This window comes from Azolla caroliniana, unplaced genomic scaffold (genome assembly GCF_043228905.1).
Source record: "Azolla caroliniana isolate FFs.n. ecotype wild unplaced genomic scaffold, voAzoCaro1.0.p SCAF_17, whole genome shotgun sequence".
Lineage (NCBI taxonomy): Eukaryota > Viridiplantae > Streptophyta > Polypodiopsida > Salviniales > Salviniaceae > Azolla > Azolla caroliniana.
Window position 1 is genome coordinate 9,005,299 of NW_028230452.1, and position 21,824 is coordinate 9,027,122.

Below are 21,824 nucleotides of genomic sequence, written 5' to 3' on the forward strand. Positions count from 1 at the left end.
AGTCATGGTCGACTTGTCGAAACGTGTGCGCCAGCCGGTCGAGCCACAAAGCTTCTTTTGCAGCGTCGGACGCAGCTACATATTCTGCTTCGGTCGTTGAGGTCGCTGTGCACTCCTGAAGTTTCGACTTCCACGAAATTGCTCCGTTGCCGAACTTGAAGCAGTATCCGGTTGTTGATTTCCGACTATCTATACAGCCGGCGAAGTCCGAGTCGGTGTAACCGACTACGCCTGAGGTTCGGTTCGGACCGAAAAGAATGCCGTGGTCTTTTGTGCCAGCCAGATATCTGAACACATGCTTGACTGCGTTCCAATGCGATCGGCCAGGATTGTGCATAAATCTGCTAACGACTCCTACGGCGTGAGAAATATCAGGCCGTGTCGCGACCATCAGGTACATAAGGGAGCCGACTGCCGGTGCATACGGTACCGACTTCATATCTTCCCCCTCCGGACCGGATGTCGGGCAGTCTCGCTGAGAGAGCCGAAGATTCATGGGGAGCGGGGTTGATGCAGATTTGGCTGATTGCATGTTGAAGCGTTCTAAGACACGTCGGATATAGTCGGTCTGAGACAAAAAAAGATGTTGTTTATCGCGATGCTGACTAATCTTCATGCCGAGTATGTGTCGTGCCGGACCGAGGTCCTTCATGGCAAACTTCAACCGCAGTTGCCGAATGAGATCGGCAAGTTCACCCGCGTGGCGTCCAGAAATTAGCATGTCGTCCACGTAAATGATGAGGAAGATGGGTGATCCATCTTGAGCTGTGTTGGTAAAGAGACAATGGTCCTCATCGCTTTTTGAGAAGCCGATCGATTGGATGAAGTCGTCGAACTTCTTGTACCATTGTCGCGGTGCCTGTTTGAGGCCGTATAGACTCTTCCTGAGTCGGCAGACTAGCCTTCCTGAGTCGGCAGACTAGATGTTCTTGGCCAGTTGCCACGAAGCCTTTGGGCTGTTCCATATAAATTTCCTCTTCAAGATCACCATGGAGGAAGGCGGTTTTGACATCTAGCTGAATCAGCTCCAAGTTGTCGGCTGCCACTACGCCGAGTAGAAAACGAAGGGTTGTCATTTTCACCACTGGTGAAAAAATCTCGTCGAAGTCGACGCCATATTCTTGTCGGAAGCCCTTCGCAACTAATCTGGCCTTGTACTTTGGGGTGGTCGAATCAGACGTCTCTTTTAGTCGATAAACCCACTTGCAAGGAAGAGCACGTCGGTTCCTAGGTAATTCGACCAGATCCCAAGTCTTGTTTGCCCGAATGGAGTGCATTTCCGACTCCATCGCCAGATGCCAGGTGGCTGAATCGACAGATGTCGATGCTTCTTCGTAAGAAGTCGGTTCGCCGGCGTCGGTGAAGAAAATTCCAGGAGAATACCTCTCCGGAGGTTGCGACAGTCTCTCGGATCGTCGAGGTAAGATTGGACTGGTCGCATCGGGTATCGAGGTCGGATGGTCCGAAAGCGGATTGTTCTGCTGTGCCGAGTCGGGGTTGTCCGAGTCGGTAATGTAAGGTTCAGCTACCCGTGAAGCTGACCGTGTGTTAAGAGCGGGGCCTTCTTGAAGGGTCGGCACATCGGAAAATGTTACCCTTCGGACTTCGATCGGTTTTTCGACTGATGGATTCATAGCCGACTCGTTGAACACAACGTCCGAACTTCGAACGATTTGTCTGCGTTCGGGGTCCCAGAGTCGGTATCCCATTTCGCCGTCGGATCCATATCCAAGGAAAATGCATTTCCTGGACCGAGGTGCAAGTTTTCGGCGATAATCTTTCGGAATAAGGGCGTACGCCTCGCATCCGAAGATCCTCAGCTTGTCGTAATTCGGCTTACTGCCGATCCATAGTTCCTGAGGAATTTGAAGTCCTAGAGGTCTGCTTGGCGACATATTGATTATGTGTACTGCCGTGAGTAGAGCCTCTGCCCAGAAGCCATCCGACAGTCCGGAGTGTTGGAGCATGGAAACTATCCGTTCTTGGATTGTCCGATTCATTCGTTCTGCGATCCCGTTTTGCTCCGGACTGTGTGGTGACGTAAATTCACGTCGGATGCCGCGTTGTCGGCAGAATTTGACGAATTCTTCGGATTTGAACTCTCCCCCATTGTCTGTCCGAAAGCATTTCAGCTTTCGGTCGGTTTGATTTTCTACCATAGCGAGCCAATCGGTGAAGATCGAGAAGACACGATCTTTGGTGCGAATTGGATAAGCCCACACCTTTCGAGTCGAATCGTCAATAAAACTGACGAAGTAAGAGGCACCGCCGAGAGACTGATGCGGCATTGGGCCACAGACGTCCGAGTGGACTAAATCGAGAGGTCTCGTTTCTCGTGGTGCTGATGTCGGGTGTGATGCGGCTGCTTGTTTGCCATACTGGCAATGCTCGCAGAATTGATGGTCGGAGAAGGAGAGTTTGGGGATGTATCCGGCTCTAGATAGATGCGTAATGCCGGCCTTGCTGAGGTGTCCTAATCTTCGGTGCCATAGTGATGACACAGGAATATCCACCAAAAACAGGTTACCCTCTCTGAGCGTAACATGTAACGGATACAGGGAGTGTATCTTGGGTCCTCTAGCAAGCAGGAGGTTCCCCCTGTGGAGTGTCCACCCTCCCGAAGAAAAACCGGCACGAATGCCGTCTTCATCTAGTTGTCCGACTGAGATCAATGGCCTTGAGAGCTCGGGTACATGCCGGACATTGTGGAGTACAAGTGTAGAGCCACCTGCAAGGTTGAGCTCTACTGTGCCGATTCCGATGATGTCACAGTGTTGTGAGTTGCCGACTCGAACTGAGTCGGAGTGACGGATCGTATATTGCCGAAATTGGGATCGATGAGGAGTCACGTGAAATGACGCGCCCGAATCTAAGAGCCATGTGCTCGATTCTTCAGTCGTGAGTAGAACTTCTGATCCGACTGGATTTTCGATTGATAGTATATTCGGGTCGTCTGGTAGCACATCAGCTGAGAAGCTGACGTAATTGATCTCCTCATGCCGGCCACTCTTCTTGTTGTTCTTGTTTTTGAGTGCGCGGCAGTCGGCTTTGATGTGTCCGGGTTTCTTGCAATAGTTGCAGATTCGGTTATCCCGTGACTGGCTCCGTCTTCGCTGATTGTTCGGCGGCCGTGAGGAATCTCTTCCTCGTATGTTCGATCGGTCTGTCGAACCTTGTACTACGTAAGCGTCGTCTGTTGAGTCTTTGGCGAAAGACTTTCTCCGAGCTGCTTCGGTCAGGATTGCGCTCGTGACTTCGGAGTATTTAACAGCCGTGGTTGACGCGTTGCACACGGTTGTGACGAAAGTTTCCCATGATGAGGGAAGGCTGCTCATGAGTATCATTGCTCTGAGTTCATCCTCGATTGCCGTCCCCTGTGACGAGATTTGGGAGCTTATGCTTTCGTACTCATTGAGGTGTGCTTGAACCGAATCGGATTCTTTCATCCGCAAGTTGTAGAGGCGCCGGATCAGAAACATCTTCGTTGCGGCGACCTTCTTTTCGTAAGTGTCCGACAGTGTTTTCCACAGTTCGAATGCTGTCGTACACGATTGCACCGTAAAGTATACCGATTCCGATAGGTGCATCCGAATCGTGGCGCGGACAATTCTGTCCAGCTTCTGCCACTCAATTGGTTTGTATCCTTCTGGAGGTTCTTCATTTTCGATGGGATCGATTTGCCCCTTGACTATGAGATAGTCCTGCATTTGTTCCTTCCAGAAGTTGAAGTTCGATCCATCGAACTTTCGTAGACTCATTTCTGACGAGCCGGATGTTGATGCCATCAAATTTGGTTTCGGTTGACGAAGCTCGGTTCGGAGTTGACTACGAACCTTGTTGGAGTGCAGCCGGTTGGCTCACCCGATATCGTTCTAGTCGGATTTGAACCCGAGTCGGTTCGGCTTCGGATATATGTATTGTTGAACTTGCTCGGATTGACTCCGGTAACTTGAGGGACAGGACCGACTGGTCTTCCCGAATGTTGCCGAGTCGGAGTGAGCCCGGTTCGCTTCGGATATATATGCCGAATACCGATTATTGAAACCGATTATCTGGACCGATTCTGCTTCGGGTGACTGCAGCGACGAGAGAGACGGATCCAACTGATCCTCTCGAATGTCGATCAGCCGGATGAAGCACGAATTGGGGTTGTTGTCTTGAGACCGATCTGCACCGAGTGGTTACAATGAGCGGCGAGCAGCGTTTGATGACCTCTTCGGATGCCGTTTAACCGAGTGGAGCACGATCGTGTCAATGTTGCACAAGGGGATTTCACCTCGAGTGGTTACGATCACAGGAAACAGAGTACAGCCGGCTGGCTTACTCCAAGCAAAGATGATCTAACGCGATGAGATGCAGGCCTCGTTTTTCTTCTTCTCTCTTCTTCGAATGACGCAGGAAACCGAATGTTGTGCAGGCTGAGACGACGTCCGACAGCGGATTGAAGGACCGAATGCTCTGCAGGCTCTGATACCAGATGTTGGAGACGAGGCCGTGTCGATGCGGAAGATCAAGAAGCATTCGACTCTTCTCTGTACCTGCGTATGACAGTTTCTAGGTCGTTGCACAGAGATAGGGAGAGAGAGAGAGAGAGAGAGAGAGAGAGAGAGAGGCACAAAAGACTTTCTATTCCACAAAGCAATAATACAACACCCAACCTTACAAAAAGGTTACAAGGTCACTTTATATAGTGACCGACTTAGGGCAACTACCATTTATGCTAATTACACAAATGGCCCAAACTTAAGCTATACAAAGGGATAATGTGAATACGTCCATTATATACTTGTATTCGACAATACCGATGTGTGTCAAGTCGACACGAAGTCACATGCTGGATCACAATACTTTGTGAAGTTCATAGACGACCACAGCCGGAAGTTGTGGGTCTCACCGCTGAAGACAAAGGATTAGGTGTTATCTGTCTTCAAGGAGCTCCACGCGAGAGTGGAAAGAGAAACCAGCCAGAAGCTGAAGGCGATTGGAACAGATAACAAAGCAGAATACTGGGGGCAGTTCGAGGAGTACTACCGGTGTCGTGAAGATCCGTCACGACGTGCGGATCGTGAGGCAGAACCGCCAGAGTCTTGGACTAGAAGGATTCAAAGTTTGCACTAGCTTTAGCGAGAAAGGATTTAATATAGATTGAGAGAGATTGATATGACGAAAGAGAGATATTGAGATAAAGATTGAACTTTTAACTTTTAGATTTAAGAGAGAAGATACATCAATAGTAGGATTATAAGTTTCTTATTTTTCCCAAATATTTCATTAGTCCCATTTGCTTGATTCCTCCACTCTTTTATAGATGCCCCCATGCATATGGTGCATGCGAGGGTGCAAGACATGCACGTAATGCATGCTTGCCATGTCATCATCTAAGCTTTCATGTATGAGAATTTACATGTAAAAGTATAATGATAAAAATATAGCTTCTAAGGAAATTACTTGGCTCGTTGTCTCGCTGGTTCCATCCGGTCGGTCAAAACCTTTACAAGTAGTTTATGTTGGGAGACAGGTCCCTCTGGATGGGAAGGGAGAAGAACAGTGCTGATGAGCAAACCGGATGAGGAGTACTCGGCTTCGGAGAGCCGGATGGTGCAGACCCGATGAGAACCGGATGAGGAGTACCCGGCTTCGAAGAGCCAGATGGTGCAGACCCCGTGAGAACCGGATGAGGAGTACCCGGCTACGAAGAGCCAGATGGTGCAGACCCGGTGAGAACCGGATGAGGAGTACCCGGCTACGGAGAGCCGGATGGTGCAGACCCGGTGAGAACCGGATGAGGAGTACCCAGCTACGAAGAGCCAGATGGTGCAGACCCGGTGAGAACCGGACGAGGAGTACCCGGCTACGGAGAGCCGGATGGTGCAGACCCGGTGAGAACCGGACGAGGAGTACCCGGCTACGGAGAGCCGGATGGTGCAGACCCGGTGAGGAGTGCTCACCGGATGAAGAGACATATTCATAAATATGTTTCTGAGAGTCCATCGTGGCTATATTTGTAAATAGCCGAAAAGTCATATTAGTATAAATATGACTTAGGGCAAACTTTTAGTGTGTTGTTGTCATTCTTGTTGGTGCAAGAAGTGAGAGCGTGCAACTGTGTACAGAGAGAGTGAGAGAGAGAGGAAGAGGTCGTTGCCTCTGATTGTAACCACCGCCTGTGGCGAAGATAGCAAGCTCGAGGCCGTGGCCTCAGTGCTTTCTTATTGTACATTCTGACATAGTGATAGTTCGCGGTCTGTGGGCTGTCGTGGTTTTTCCCGAGTTTGGGTTTTCCACGTAAACATCCTGTGTATTCTTCTCTTCTCTCTGTCGTGCATTTCATTCCCTATTTTCTGTGTATTATTCTAGGCTCGGTTGTGGCCCAACATTGTTCAAAGGGAGCGTGTAGTTCCTGTCAAAGTGGTATCAGAGTGAGGCAACACAGAAAATGGATGATTCGTTGGGAGGCAACTATTCGGTGTGGAAGTCGAAGATGAGGGACATGCTCGTGGTTAACGACCTTTGGCTGCCGGTTCAGTTCGGGGACAAGTGACCGGACAAAATCGACGCCGCGATATGGGAGGTGATGCACATGAAAACAACGGCGTACATACGGTGCTTCATCGACATCAGCCTATACAACAACTTCAATGAAGAGAGCAAGGCTCATGAGCTCTAGGAGAAGATCGGCATTATGTTTTAGAACAAAAATGTTGTTAACCAGGTTTCGGTATTCCGGAAGCTAGTAAGACTCTGGTACCAAGATGGCTCCAGCATGGTGGAGCGCATGAATGCCTTCCAGGGGCTGATACACCAGGCAACATCATTGGAAGTACCTCTCGCCGACGAGGTTCCCTCCCGGATAGCTGGGAGATGTTGGTTGTCACTTTGGGCAACGCCGGGCCGGAAGGGAAACGGTTATCCTTAGCAAGAATGAAGTCAAGCTTGCTAGATGAGGAGGCGCGTCGGAAAGATAAGGATACAAGCTCCGACTCCAAAGCGCTCCTAACCGAATCGGAACGCGGAAGACATAGAAACCGTAGTCCCCAGAACCGGGAAAAGTCGGGGACACGGTCAAAGTCAAGGGGGAGGCCTACTTCCTTCTATTACGGCAAGCCGGGACACTACCAGAAGAACTGTCGGCATTTCCGTAAAGACAAGGAAACCGACGGCACCGATTCGAAGCGGACACCGGACTGGAACAGTAAAGACCGGAGGGGGTCGGACCAGAAGGGAACAACGGAAATCACGGCAAGTGAAGAAGAGTTGATGCTCATCACCGAGGAGAGTGAGATAAACCTTGCCGGCGACGAGATGACCTGGGTGGTCGACTCCGGAGCGTCGTTCCACCTTACCCCGGACCGTAAATGCTTCTCATCCTACACATCCGGTGATCACGGTTGTATCCAGATGGGGAATGAAGGTACATGCCGAATTGTCGGCATAGGAGACGTGTGGTTGACAACACCAACCGGTTGCAAGATGCTGTTGAAGGATGTCCGACACGTTCCGGAGGTTCGTCTGAACCTGATATCAGCCGGTCAGCTAGATGATGAAGGCTACACGGGTAGCATCCGGAACGGTCTTCGTGACATTCATAGATGACCACAGCCGGAAGTTGTGGGCCACACCATTGAAGACGATGGACCGGTAAGGAAGTATCCTACCGGCATCTGAAGGTGTTCGGGTGTCTCACGTACGTGCATGTAGCTAAGGACCGGAGAGGAAAGTTAGATCCAAAGACCCGACCATGCATATTCCTCGGTTACGGCGAAGATGAGTTCAGCTACCGAGTGTGGGACCTGGTCGACAAGAAGGTATTCCGGAGTCCAGATATTATCTTCATGGAGGACAAGACACTTGCCGAGTGGGAGTCAGAGAAGAAGATAATGAACTCTGAGTCGACCGGTAAGAATCAATTCTACGATGAGCAGACCCAACCGGCAAGAGACCGGTTAGCACTCGAGGAACCAGCCGGTTACGGTGAGGATACCGAACCGGCAGAAGAAGAAGTAGAGGAAGCTGAAACCGAAACCGGCCAAGACCCCGAATCGGATTCGGATGAAGAGCAAATAGAGAAGCGCCCCCCGGAGATTTTCGGATGCAGAGCATGTGCTGCTAACCGATGAGGGGGAGCTAGAAAGCTTCGAAGAAGCGAAAGATGACACCCACAGCCGCAAATGGTTAAGTGCCATGCAGGATGAGATGGATTCCCTGCATGAGAACCATACGTACGAATTGGTGGAGTTGCCGAAAGGAAAGCGGGCACTCCGAAACAAGCGGGTGTACAAGTTGAAACCGGGAGATGCCGGCAACCCCCCGAGATACAAAGCCAGGATCATGGTGAAGGGGTTCCAGCAGAAGAAGGGCGTGGACTTTGACGAGATATTTGCCCCGGTAGTAAAGATGACCTCCATCCGGATGGTGCTGAGTATAGCTGCAAGCATGGACATCGAGGTAGAGCAGCTGGACGTGAAGACGACATTTCTTCACGGTGACCTCAAAGAGGAGATCTACATGCAGCAACTCGAAGGATTCGTGGAGAAAGGGAAGGAGCACCTGGTATGCCGGTTGAGGAAGAGCTTGTACGGACTGAAGCAGGCTCCCCGACAATGGTGCCGGAAGTTCGACTCCTTCATGGCTGATCAAGGGTACCACAAGACGCAGGCCGATCACTGCGTGTTTGTGAAGAAGTTCGAAGGAGGCGACTTCCTGATACTCCTTCTGTACGTAAATGACATGTTGATCGTCGGACGGCACCAAGTCAAAATACGGATGCTGAAGAAGGCTCTCAACCGAACCTTCTCAATGAAAGACTTGGGTCCGGCAAGACAGATGTTGGGGATGCATATTATCCGGAACCGGCCAGTGAAGCAATTGTGGCTATCACAAGAGAAGTACGTGACGAAGGTGCTTCACTGGTTCAACATGTCAGATGCAAAACCGGTCGGATCAACACTTCCGGCAAACTGCAGGTTATTCGATAAGCAAAGCCCGAAGACGAAAGCAGAGAAGGTGGATATGATGAAGATTCCATATGCCTCTACTGTTGGGAGCTTAATGTACGCAATGGTGTGTACCCGACCGGATATAGGATACGCAATCGGAGTGGTGAGCCGGTTCATGAGCAATCCCGGCAAGGAGCACTGGAACGCGGTCAAATGGATACTCCGGTACTTGAAGGGCACTTCGCATATGTGTCTCCGATTCGGCTCCAGAAAACCTCAACTTGACGGTTTTACCGATTCGGACATGTCGGCTAATGTGGATACCAGCCGGTCTACATCCGGGTATGTAATGACATATGCAGGGGGAGCTGTTTCGTGGCAGTCGAGGCTGCAGAAGACGGTTGCATTGTCAACCACAGAGGCGGAGTACATGGCGGTTGTGGAAGCCGGCAACGAAATATTATTGATGAAGGATTTCATCGGAGAGCTCGGTATCCGGCAAGATGAATACCGGCTCTATTGCGACAGTCAAAGTGCCATCCACCTTGCTAAGAATGCAGCCTACCATTCCCGGACGAAGCATATCCAACAAAGGTATCAATGGATCCAGGAAAGAGTAGATGACCAGGAGTTCGCGTTGATGAAGATCCACAGGACCGAGAACGGGTCAGATATGCTGACCAAAGTGATGATACCCGACAAGCTGGATGCATGCCGGAAGCAGATCGGACTAGTAAGACACCCCATGCTGGAGTGAATGGGGAGTTTGTTGGGAGACAGGTCCCTCCGGATGGGAAGGGAGAAGAACAGTGCTGATGAGCAAACCAGATGAGGAGTACCCGGCTTCGGAGAGCCAGATTTTGCAGACTCGGTGAGAACCGGATGAGGAGTACCCGGCTTCAGAGAGTCGGATGGTGCAGACCCGGTGAGAACCGGATGAGGAGTACCCGGCTACGGAGAGCCAGATGGTGCAGACCCGGTGAGAACCGGATGAGGAGTACCCGGCTACGGAGAGCCGGATGGTGTAGACCTGGTGAGGAGTGCTCACCAGATGAAGAGACATATTCGTAAATATGTTTCTGAGAGTCCATCGTGGCTATATTTGTAAATAGCCGAAAATTCATATTAGTATAAATATGACTTAGAGCAAACTTTTAGTGTGTTGTTGTCATTCTTGTTGGTGCAAGAAGTGAGAGCGCACAACTGTGTACAGGGAGAGGAAGAGGTCGTTGCCTCTGATTGTAACCGCCGCCTATGGCGAAGATAGCAAGCTCGAGATCGTGGCCTCGGTACTTTCTTATTGTACATTCTGACATAGTGATAGTTCGCGGTCAGTTTAGGGGTTGTCATCTCGCCGGATCCATCTGGTCGCCGTCCGGTTCCAATCGGCCAAAACCTTTACAAGTAGTTAGGCCAGACCCATTTATCCGATCAATTCAGCTCAAGTCACCTTGAACATTCTATGATCCACTCATAGACACAAAGTAATAGATTTTGGCCCTGCTTATATACTCTGGGATCCTTATTTATCCTGTCTATGTGGGATATCTCGTAATTTTGTTTTTCTCTACTTCTTCTCAAACTTCACATTCACATAACTTGACATTTAGTTGTCCGTTTCAAATGTAGTAAAGTACATTCGTAAGCTCTAAAGATCTCCATCTTTTTGTACAAGATATTACACTAGTATAAAATAGTATCTTTACTATTATTGTTTTATGTTGTGTGTGAAGAACCACACTCGATTTTGTACATTCCTCGCAATTTTCACACCGTTTCCGAAAATCTTCACGACACCGGTTGAAGGGAATCCAGCTCGAATTTAATGTGCCGAATATGCCGGAATTGAAGGGGTTGGCTGAACGGATGAACTAGACCATAATGGAGAGAGTCTGAAGCATGCTAGAACATGCCAAGTTACCCAAGAAGTTTTGGGTTGAGGCGTTGATGACGGTGACCTATGTGATAAACAGATCACCCTCAACACCCTTGGAAGGAAACTCACCGCAGAAAGTATGGACCGGTAAAGATGTATCTTACTGGCATTTGAAGGTGTTTGATTGTCTCGCATATGTGCATGCCGCAAAGTACAAGAGAGCAAAGTTGAATCCGAAATCCCGGCCCTGCATATTCCTTGGATACAACGATGATGAGTTTGGTTATCGAGTGTGGGACCTAGTCGACAAGAAGGTGTTCTGGAGTCGGGATATAGTCTTCATGGAAGATAGGACCATTACCAACTGGGAATCGGAGAAGAAGGTGATGAACTCTAGATCATCCAATGAAAACCGGCTTGAGGACACAAGGATTTACCCAGTTGAAAACTGGATGTTAGCTGGTAACCGGATGACACTCGACAAACCGGCTGGATTTGGACAAGAAACCGAACCGACCGAAGAAGAAGAAGAAGAAGTCACCGGAACCGAACAAGATCCTGAATCGGATGAGTATGAGGAACAAACGAGGGAACCGGTAGTCAGAAACCAAGGACGAAGATACCCTCTTAGAGAGAGAAGAGCCCCCCATATATTTCCGGATGTGGAGCACGTACTACTAACCGATGAGGGGGAGCAGGAAAGATTTGAGGAAGCAAAGAAAGACACCCACAACCACAAGTGGTTAAGTTTCATGCAAGACGAGATGGATCCCCTGCATGAGAACTAGACATATGAATTGACGTAGCTACCGAAGGAAAGAGGGCACTCCGGAATAACTAGGTGTATAAGCTGAAACCGAGAGACGTCGGAAATCCACCAAGGTACAAGGCCCGGATCGTGGTGAAGGGTTTCTAGCAGAAGAAAGGAGTGGATTTCAACGAGATCTTTGCCCCGGTAGTAAAGATGGCATCCATCCAGACGGTATTGAGCATAGCGGCAAGCATGGACCTCGAGGTAGAGCAACTAGACATCAAGACGGCATTCCTATATGGTGACCTCGAAGAAGAGATCTCCATGCATCAACCAGAAGGATTTGAGAGGAAAAGGAAGGATCACGTGGTTTGTCGGCTGAAGAAGAGCTTATACGGATTAAAGCAAGCCCCCCGGCAATGGTACCGGAAGTTTGACTCCTTCATGAATGATCAAGGGTACCACAAGACACAAGCCGATGACTGTGTGTTTGTGAAGAAATTTGACAGAGGAGATTTCCTCATATTGCTCCTGTACGTGGACGACATGTTGATCGTTAGACGAGACCAAGTCAAGATACGAATGTTGAAGAAGGCCCTAAACCGGACCTTCTCAATGAAAGACTTGGGTCCGGCAAGACAGATTTTGGGGATGCACATCATACGAGACCGGTTGAAGAAGTTTTTGTGGTTGTCACAGGAGAAGTACATGACAAAGGTGCTTCAATGGTTCAACATTTCGGAGGCGAAACTGGTCGACACTTCCGGCAAATTGCAAGTTGTCTGGAAAGCAGAGCCCAAAGACAAAGGCAGAGAAGTCGGATATGATGAAGATACCATATGCCTCTGCCGTCGGAAGCTTAATGTTCGCAATGGTGTGCCCCTGGCCGAATATTGCATATGTTGTCAGAGTAGTCAGCCAGTTCATGAGCAATCCGGGAAGAGAGCACTGGAAACTCCGATATCTGAAAGGCACCTCGAGTATGTGCCTTAGGTTTGGCTCCAGTAAACCCCAACTTGACACATTCACGGATTCGGATACGTCCACTGATGCGGATACCAGCCGGTCGACATCCGGATATGTCATGACTTATGCAGGGGGATTTGTATCATGGCAATCGAGGCTACAGAAGTTCGTTGCACTGTCGACAATGGAAGCAGAGTATATGGCAGCTATGGAAGCCGGCAAGGAGATAATCTGGATAAAGGACTTCATCGGAGAGCTAGGGATCCAGTAGGAGGAATTCCGGCTCTACTGCGACAGTCAAATTGCCATCCACCTTGCGAAGAACGAGGCCTACCATTCCCGGACCAATTACATCCAGAGGAGATATCACTAGCTCCGGGAAAAGGTAGAAGATCAAGACTTCGTGATGACGAATATCCACATGAAGGAGAACGGATCTGATATGTTGACCAAGGTGCTTTCAACCGATAGTTGGACGCATGTTGAAGACGGATCAGATTAACAAGAAATCCCATGATGGAGTGAAGGGGGAGTTTGTTGGGAATTCGGTCCCTCCAGATGGGATCCGTATGAAAACCGAACGAGCCGGATGAAGGAATTGGATCTAGAAGGGGTCCGGATGAGACCCGGAAACCGAATCGAGTGAATCCAGATGGATCTGGTGCAAACCGGATCCAAGAACACATGTGTAAATATGTTTCATAGCGAGCCCATCGAGGCTATATTTGTAAATAGCCCTAAAGTCATATAAGTATAAATATGACTTAGGGCAACCACTTTAGGTATGATGAGAGCGTTGTATACAGAGAGAGAGATACCGAACTAGTTTTCTGTTGTAACCGCCGGTTTGACGAAGACATAGAGCTCAAGGTCGTTGCGTCTGAGTCTCACATTCTATTCCTCCTCTCATAGTTATAGTTGGAGTCTGTGGGCTCCCTGGTTTTTCCCATTTAGGGTTTTCCACATTAACATTCTGTGTCATCTTGGTTTTTAGTTTCTTTTCTTCCATTCCTTGTTGAAGACTCGGTTATGGCCGAGCGTTATTTCCGCACACATACCCTCAGAAACCTTCGTACTTCTAAGACGGATGTACGTTCCTCTTGCATATTTTGAATTGTTGTCCTTGTTTGGGGATGGCTTTCTCCCATACGGGCCACACATATAACCAACTTTTAATACCTCTTTTGCCCCAAATATTGACTTCGCCCCTAATAAGGTCAAATGCACTTCTTCCATCCTTGATAGTATCTTCTCACAATCCTTGTTATGGTCGGCAACAAATTGTCTGCAAACACTTTCGTCCAATTCCTCATTCTTCTCTTCCTCCTTGCATCCCTTAATCGGAACATCATCTAAAAAAGGCAATATGAGGAATAAAATCACGAAGTACCTTGTTCATTCCATTCATCATATGCGCCACTAAGTCATCCATACTAACCCTATAGGTGTCTTGATAGAAGTAATATCTCGACTTTTGATAGCAAGTTGAAATTGATCATACCCGGAATAAAGGTCTCCCATTGAATATATAGCTCTTCTTGCAAACATCTTAGCAAACTCATCCATAGTTGGCCGTACTCCCAAGTTTCGGATTGTTACCTTATTCACGGGTTGCATATCTTGGATAAATCGGAACCATCCATCTTTCTTTAACACAGTGAACCATCGACTCGAGTAAGGATCTTTCGATGGCTCCAAGATACCCATCCTTATCTTTTCTTTCAGAAGTTCTAATAGTTGGGGAATTCTAGCCCTAAGCATAGGTATTGGCTTAAAGTTCCATGGATATGAGGGATAGTGAATATAACCATGGGCTCCACAATTTCTAGATCCACACACCCTATTTCCTTTGGTTGGAATGTGAACGCCTTTCCATGCCTTTTTAACATCTCCTTGAACTTCTTTTCTTCAACAGGTAATATGAAGCCACCCTCTCCTATTTTCATCTCTTGTATTGTTTCCGGAGTAAACACATGTCCTACCTTTCGTGGGTCTCTGATCATTGGCTCTGCGGCTACTTCTTTGATTGCCCTTTCACTATCCCCTGGAAGTGGAGCAACAATAGGACGAACCTTCTTCTGCATTGTCTTGTACTTTGTCAGGACATGTGCCTCATGACCCTCATACATCTTGATAGAATGGACATGAACTTGAATTTCTTCCTCGTCCTCCATCGCTTCCAAATGACTTATTGTATCTTCAAAACTTAATTCTTGAAACATATCCTGAACTTCATCATCATCATCTATTAATCCAGAACACTTAAAGTTCTCAATAATATTTTGTATTTTATTATTATTTACTTTTAACATAAAAGTAGCACCACCAGATGAGAGTGTACAAGGAATATCTTTATTTACATTATTATTTATGGGGATTTCTTTTATATTCGGGCTATCATAGCCCCTACCTGTAAAAGCCCTATCTAAAAATCCTGGGAAAACCCGTCATCCATCTCTTGAATTGGATGTTCCCTCAAGCCATTCTTTGTTTCTTTCATGGTTGGGCCTCACGGTTAAGAATTGGACATTCTTTCTTCCATCTTGACTCTTGATTCTCGCGAAAGCCAAACCATCATCAATCACCTTTGTTTCCATCCTTACTGATGTGATGTAAGGCTGACCAAGGATGACGGGGTAGGTTGATCGATCCTGCACAAAGAAATTTTGATTCACCGACACATCACCGATTGTTACCTTCACACTAGGACATGCTCCAAATAAATCTTCCATAGTCTCAATGGAAACTATTATTTTCCATCCATGATTCTAGTCGATCGGCAACCGTCCTCGAGCGTAAAATTCCAATGACATCATGTTAATCTCTAATCCATGATCGATCAAAGCAATACATGGAATTTGTTTCTCCCCAATTTTTGCAATCGCCTCCGTTGTTGCTCGAGCCCAATGGTCCCTTCTATAGTGACTCCTATCCCCTTCATGAACCCCAACATCATTTTTGTTTTTTACACTTGCAACATTGATGGTGCCAACATACAAATCTTGGAGTGTTGATGCACACCCTCTTGTAATTTCCTCCGTCACTTGTCTCTTTCTTCTAATAATATCTATGATAACTTCATGAAATTCTTTCTTTACTATACCCAATACTTCTCTTAAAGTAAATTCTACCTTACTATTTAATATTCTTGTTTCTAGTACCTTTTTTATATCCATCGTTGTTTCTATATCTGATGCAAGCTTGAAAGATGGGCATGTCTTCCCATTTACTCTATCAGCTTCCTTAGTCTCAAGAGCACCCTTTTCCATATCCCTTCTCTTTTGTTCTCGTGTCTCATGTTTCTTTTCCGGATCAACCTCCTCAACTCTCTTCTACTATTACCTCTTGTGCATTCACTTGGGTGAATGTTGATAATGCATCTATTGGATCATCCCATTCAGTGAAGTTTCGTATTTCATCTCCCGCTCTTTTTAATTCATTCACTCGAACCGTCCCTTTTCTTGCATACTCCATCACCTCATGCCAAAAGCGAGATCCACCATATGAGTCTTCTATGCGCAACCCTAAGGTTGCCATGGATTGTATCGCTTGAGTTGTTTATCTTTTGGCATCTTCCATTATCTTTTTCATTCCACCTCGTCTGAAGTTGAGTTGAAGTGGTTTTCGAGTAAATTTTGCCATCCTGATAGTAGATTTTATCATGATTAAGAGAATCCCTATGTTCTTGACAATCTTTCTTCTAGTGGTCGATACTGTCACACCACATACACCTTTGGACCATTCCACCTCCTTGTCTTGACGAAGTTGAGCTTTGTCCTGATTCTAGCTTCGTCACTTTGATCGACATGTCTTTCATTCCTTTCATCAATTCATGCAAGAGAGATTTTTCTACTTTCTTTTCTCCCAGCTCATTCCTCGTTTCTTCTTCATTTCTCTCCGGCAGCTCCATAAACGATAACTTTCTTTTACAGAAATGGGCGCAAAGCCCTTTTCACCTCCTCCCATTCTTTAGTAAGTCCACTCGGACTACTCTAATCTTCCAAAATCAATCTCAAGTCCTTCCTGTCTTTAATATTAGTAGCTTGTAGAAACAATATTACTTTATCTAGCACTATTATATTTCTATCTCTAACATTTAATTGCTCAAATCTTTCAGAAAAATCTTTTAATACTTCCAAAACACTTCAATATTTATCAGACTCTACCCAATCCATGAAAGCTCGCCTTGTCATCCTTGACATATCGTTGAGGTTGTATTCATTCAGTAATGCTCTTTTGAAAGTTTCCCATGTCGGATGCTCCCTCTATAGCTCTTGGATCCTTTGTTGTAGCCCAATCGCAGGGACTCGACTAAAGCTATTAATTTTGGTAGCTTCGTCACCACCACCTTTAAGCATTTCTTCAATGTAAATCTTCAGAAATCTTGTTAAATTTATACCTTCAAAGATTCCTACTCGTGCAACTTAGAACATTATCAATGCTTGCCATCATCCCTTGCTCTCGCATCATTCGTTCCATCATTGTACAAATAAGCCTCATTTGCTCCTCCATTTTCCCTTGTCATCGCCTTCATGTTGGGCTCACCAAATATCTCGGGGAAGTTGTGGATTGTGTGGCGAAGTCATAAGGACTAAGGTTAAGGGAAGTTGAAGAAACCTTTTTAAGGCTTGCGCACAAATGTTAGGAAGATTAAGGCTAAGAAGAATAAGAGTTTAAAGTAATGTGTGAGAGAGAGACGAGCATAATAAGAGATAGAGACAATGTATGATTCAAGAAACAAGATAGAGACAAAGTATGATTTAAGAAGCAAGATAGAGACAAGTATATTTTGAGGAGCAAGAGTATATAATATGAACATGATGTATATTAAGAATTCAAGATTTTACCAACTTTACAATGCTTGATCGCAAGACCTTTCTCTACCAAATTCCGACTTGAACCCTCGACTTCCACTTCTAAACACAAGATGTTTACCAAATGAGCTCTTTTTAATTTCTAATTTTTTCTCAATCGCCCCCTCTTTTCCCTTTCCCTCTTTAAATAGGTGCGGCTCCCCATGTATATGATGCATGTGAAGGTACAAGACATGCATGTAGTGCATGAAATGCATGTGATGCATGATCGTCATTTGGCGTTCATGCATTACATTTGATGCATGATAGACATCTCGCTCAGTTGAGCTTTCATGTATGAAAAAACACATGCATAAGTACAAACATGAAAATACAATTTTAAAAACAAATGACTTAGCCTAATGGTATGTGCCCTGTATTTGGTATGTGAGGTTGTGGGTTCAAGTCTCTCAAATGTTATTCAATACAATATTTTAGTTTATTTTCATATCCTTTATGACACCTTAAAATAAATAACTTGACCTAGTGGTATGTACTTCCTACTTGGTGTATGAAGTTATGGTTTCAAGTCTTCCAAATATTATTGAATACAATATGTAAGTTTATTTTTATATCGTGAAGCAAATCCTTCACAACACCATGCTTGGAATTCAAAGATCACGCACCAGTTGTGTAAGATGGGGTTTGCGGCCTCGAAGTCCGACTCTGCTCGGTTCATCCGGAAAGGTTCGGATAGGCCAGTGTGTATCTTGCTATACGTGGACGATCTGGTCATCACCGGACCCGGCCTCATTGAAATCAACCGAGGGAAGTCCCAATTGTCGGATGCATTCAAAGTGAAGGACTTGGGGGACCTTCATTACTTCCTCGGGATCGAAGTGATCCATACCCCTGACGGCATATTGTTGTCCCAAAGACATTACGTGTTGAACATGTTGTTCAAGTTTGGCATGACCGATTGCCGACCGGGCTCCACACCCCTAGACCGGAGCGTGAAGCTTCGTCCCGACTCCAGATTGGCCTACGATGAGAAACAATTCTGACAAATTGTCAGAAGCCTTATTTATTTAACGATCACCTGACCTGACATTAGCTATCCGGTCGGAGTGATTAGCCAATTTATGCAGAAGCCAACCGTGGAGCATCTTCAGTGCGTGTACCGAATACTGACGTATGTTAGCGGCACTAAGGGCTGGGGATTGTTATACCGACATGGTATAACCGAGAAGCTAGTCGAATATACAAATGCCTACTGGGCCGGTGATGCGTCAGATCGGCGGTCAATATCCGGATTTATGTTTTCTCTAGGTAGCGTAGCTGTTGCATGGAGCAGCAAGAAGCAACCGATAGTGGCTCACTACCGTTGCCACCTGTGAAGCCATATGGCTTTGGTGGCTGCTACAAGACCTCCGGATCAAAGTCCCAACTCCGATCTCGATCTACTGCGACAACATGAGCAACATGCAGCTAGCCAGGAACCTTGCGTTCCATGCTTGGACGAAGCACATAGAAGTGCATTATCACTTCGTGCGTGAGCGGGTCCTCAACGGTGAAGTCGAACTCCGGTATGTCCAGAAGGATCGGTAGGTTGCCGACATCTTCAACAAGGGGCTCGAAACCAACAAGTTGCAGCATTTTTCGGAGATGCTTGGTCTTTAGCATCTCGACAAGCTACACTTGAGGGGGAGAACCAGTACTGGTACATGGAGAACCGGAACAAAAACTGGAAAGGCAATTAATAGCATCAGACAAGGAGTCAGAGCATTCGGAGAGAAGGAAATAACCGCAACAAGGGGAGACAAGAAGAAAAACAAAGTTGAGTCGACTGAAGAAACCAGCACGTCCGAACAAGTCGGAACAAGCGGCGATGATGGCAGAGTTAAGAAGAATAGAGACGACCAGAACGAGAAGGCCAAGGCCCGAACATGGTCCGACGTGATGAAGGGCCTGGAGGTTGAAGACGAATTGGAGACAACCAATTTGGACAAGAGTTGGAACGAATTGGGCGTACCCAATTCAGAAGAGGAGTTCGAATCGAAGAAGTCGAATCAACTAAAGGCTTAACGGATGAGAAGGTAGTTGAGCAGACAAGTTGACCGAGGTCAAGAGGTGTGGAAAGTGGGACCGGATGGGTCGAGGAGTGCGAGTAAGGAGGGAAGATGCTAAGAGGAGCCGGAGGGAAGGTCTGACGGACACTGACACCCCGATCCGACCTCAAGTTGAGCTTGAAGGGGAGTGTTGAGTGGACAAGCTCAACCGTATCCGAATCCACTGAATAAGCCGGAGCCGAATCGGTATCCGGAACCAAGAGCCGGATCGGAGAGACGGAACAGGTTGTGACCAGTAGGCCATTAGAGGCCTACAATCCTAGCCTAGTACGTAGGTATATTCCTTGGAGTCAGTGTCAGTCGTTCGTATGAGCATTGAAGTACTTGTCAGTACTTCTGTCAGTCCTTTTAATGATTTATATAAAAAGTGTCGGCTACACATATGTCAACTGGGTCGAAGACGCCATGGATAGACGGTCGACATCAGGTTTCATGTTCTCTCTTGGGAGCACGATTGTAGCATGGAGCAGGAAGAAGCAGCTGACAGTGGCCCTTTTAAGGACTTTTGTATGTACAGAGTGTTATTATTTTGAATTGAGTTTATGTTATTCTGCTCTCTCTGTCTCTCCGATGTATTGTGTATTCTCAAGCTTCCATTAAACCTTCATTTCTGTTTTACTATTATTATCCGGTTGAACAGGTTTATCTAAGCTTCCGCATATTAACTTTTACAAGTCGACTACATCATGGATGCTCCAGGTCAAGGAGAAGGCCGACTAGTCAAGTCGACTAGATAGGCGACATGGTAGTCAGCTAGTCAGGCCAACTGTAAAATCGACATTGGAGTTGATCAGTCGGTTGTTTGACTGAGATTATTATTATTAGATAATAATAATAATACTAACAACTATATTTCTAAATAGCGCATACTATGTATGAGTATAAATACACCTAGGGCAAACATAAAGTTGTGTGATGCAGAATAGAGCTTTTGTAGGGAGTGTAACAGAGAGACAAAGAGACGCAAGAGCGCGTGAGTGAGTGGCGCCATAATTGTAGGAGACTAGATGCCAAGAGCCCTATGTGGCTGTTACACTGTACGCAAAGAGTGATTTGTAAGTTGTTCTTACCTATATTTTCTGCCTATAGTGAACATCTGCGGCCCGTGGTTTTACCTTGTTTAGGGTTTCCACGTAACATACCGGTGTACTATGTGTTTTGCGTTTTTCGTTGTTTTCTGCTTTCGCGCTATCTATTTCTGTTCATCTTTCTCATAGATCTACATTCCAATCACTACATATCCAACCTTACATGCATTCCTACCATGGAAGACCGAATCCTTTGTGAAATTCAACATGTGTAGTACATTTTCCATGTAATTTATTTCTTCCACCTTGATGAATATTGGAATCCCTCTGATATACTTTATTGGATATGATGTATTATACATCATCCCTATGTAGCTAGGTCTCTCCACCTTCAACTAAATCTTCTCAAAACATTCCTTGTGATGATCATGTGATTCAATGCTCCTTAATAAAGGTACCCTATTTGATTCGTGTTTAATCAATTTTGTCTCTTCATGCTCGCTACAGGCCTCATTATTGGTACTCTATTATCTGAAGAGAATAGCGCAGAATATAGCTCGGCCACAACCAAGTAACGAATCACTTCAATGAGAATGAAACACAGAAATGGGAAAGAGATGAATACTCATACACACACAAGTCGATAGAGAGTACACAGGATGTTTACGTGGAAAACCCTAATAGGGAAAAACCATGGGAGCCCATAGACTCCGAACTAACACTATATGAGAAAGGTACAATCAAAGACTCAGAGGCAACGACCTCGAGCTATGTTTCTTCGCCAAGTGGCGATTACAACAGAAACCGTTCTGTATCTCACACACACACTCTCTCTCTCTCTCGGTCACTCACTCTATACAATAGTTATACATACCACAATATGACAACAACACTATCACCACACACATTGAGTGATTGCCCTAAGTAATATTTATACGTATATGAACTTAGGGCTATTTACAGATATAGCCTCAATAGGCTTGCTCAAAACATATTTACAAATATGTCTTCTCTTCCGGTTCTCGCCGAGTCCATCCGATCCGGTTTCCAGATCTCTTTCGACAGCAAAGGCATATGTGACAACCACAACAACTTCTTCGACCAGTCCCGAATGATTTGCATTCATAATATCTTTCTTGCCGAACCCAAGTCTTTCATTGCGTAGGTCCGGTTCAGAGCTTTCTTCAGCATTCGAATCTTGCCTTGGTCTCGTCCGACGATCAACATATCATCCACATATAGGAGGAGTATCGGGAAATCTCCTCCGTCAAATTTCTTCACAAACACAGTGATTGGCCTACGTCTTGTGGTACCCTTGGTCAGTCATGACGGAGTCGAACCTCCG